The sequence below is a fragment of the Fulmarus glacialis genome, unplaced genomic scaffold (assembly GCF_000690835.1).
Source record: "Fulmarus glacialis isolate BGI_N327 unplaced genomic scaffold, ASM69083v1 scaffold18432, whole genome shotgun sequence".
In the NCBI taxonomy this organism is placed as follows: Eukaryota; Metazoa; Chordata; class Aves; order Procellariiformes; family Procellariidae; genus Fulmarus; species Fulmarus glacialis.
Genome location: NW_009200010.1, coordinates 1 through 1,998, shown reverse-complemented (window position 1 = coordinate 1,998; position 1,998 = coordinate 1).

The window sequence follows — 1,998 nt, the reverse complement described above, 5'->3', positions numbered from 1 at the left end:
AACTCACTGTGCACTGGCAGTAGGGCATGGAGAGGACCTTAGGGATGAGATAAGAGTTGGCAAGCCTTGGAGCAGAGCTGATGGCACAACACAGCTCTCGAGCTTGTATTGACAGAGCAATTATTGGAGCTGTATTTCTGTGTGTGGCAACTCCACTTCTTCCTAACAGGAGTCCCGCATCGAAGCCAGACAAACAAATCCTCGTAACAATCAGCATTGGCAAGCAGCTTTAAAGGACGAAGTAAACTTGGAATTCTTTTCTCTGCCAGTTATGACAGGCAACATGAGAAATGCTGCAGTTAGATCTGGGTTAGAAATGTTTTTCTTGTCTAGGAAAGTTTTTGAGATTTTAAATGTTTTCTTCTTCTTCACTGGCATGAAATCATGATCTTTCAGAATAATTGGGCAGAAGTGCAGCAAGATTTTCCTCATCCCAGAAATCCCAGTAACTTGATAATTAAGGCTTTCAAAAAATCTATGGGAAACCAAGCTTCAATTGCATAATCCATATGACAATCTGAGCCTCAACTTCCCTACTCAAAGATGACTTTAACCATAATGCTGGTATGGGCTGAATCTCTTCCAAGACTACTTCAAGTAATTTCATACTATTAGGGCCAGAAAAATAAAGAAAGAGTAACTAGTTGCAGATGGCCAATTTTAAAGCAGGGTTGATGAAGTCTCTACACACTGTGAAGACGAGTTAATTATTTCTGTAAAGTAAGAAGATAGCATGGGCACTGGAGAGCCAGTCTGCAACAGGGACCTGGATTTGTTTTTTCCACATCCAACCCGAGCTGTATTGCCCTAGTGTATTGCCCTACCAGCTATTTTGGTTTCTCTACTGATAAATTTGCTATACGCTGTGCCTAACTGTAATAAGATCTATTTTGCAAGAGTAGTAACACTGACATACAAATACTAGACTTTTGCCTACTTAAAATTCCCCTGTAATTTAGACTGGATACACTCTTTTTAACACTTCCCCCAAACACTGCTTTAAAGAGTCAAAGGTGTTCTATGTATGTTTTAATTATCTACATTAACTTCCAAGGAAATACTGCAAACCCATAGAATTTTTTAGGAGGGACTCATTCAGCTTGGAGTCTTTCAAGCAGATGCTCAGACCCAGCAAGCTCCATGGCAGAGATCCTGTTTCAGCTATGCAGTTCATGCAGCACCAAAGACCGATTCCCTGTCCTACGTTTTTTGTGACCTTAGGTAAACCACAGAGGAGCCATGCTGAACGTTGCAGTTCCCAAAAGTGCTCTGTCCCCCTCAAAAAAAAAAAGCATTAGCCGTCAGGCTGTAAATGAGGCAGGACAGAAAGAAAAGGAAGCCCTCTTCAGCCTGAGTGCTGCCTTCACCTGCAGGTTAGGACTGCAGCAGGGTGCCTGCAGGCGCCAGTCACCTCTTCATGGGCTTGGCCTCGCTACCCCTACGCTTGCTGTTGTGCTTACCGGCCGCTAAGCAGCCTTACAGCCACGCACGGACAACAGAAATGCCACAGACCTTATAATTACCTGCAGGTAACCGATCAAGTTTGCATGAGCAAGTGCAAATGACTCTGATGCCACCTACCACCTGGTGCACCCCAGGGGCAGAGACCTCTCCCGGCGTCTCCTGAGGCTGGCACGGCTGCACTGATGGGCCTACCTTGCCGCTCTTGCCGGGTAAGAGTGCACGCCATGGCGTTTCTTGGGGCGGGCTGCTGCTCCCCCCAACTCACCTCCACCGGCTTACTTCAATTATAGCTGTGCTTGCTCAGTACTACACCGCATATTTAAATAAAGTCAAAAGAGGCAGAACAAAGAAGAGCATGTAGTCTTTATTATTGCTGATAGTTGGCAGCAAACAACCAGGTCAGCCGCAGCTATCAGCAAACAGCCCGGCAGGGAAGCGCCACTGTGGGTCACGCCGTGTTGGCTGCGCCCGCCTTCGTGGGGCAGAGCTCAGGCCCGGGCCTGGGACACGGCTGCCTGCACCACCTGTCAGCAG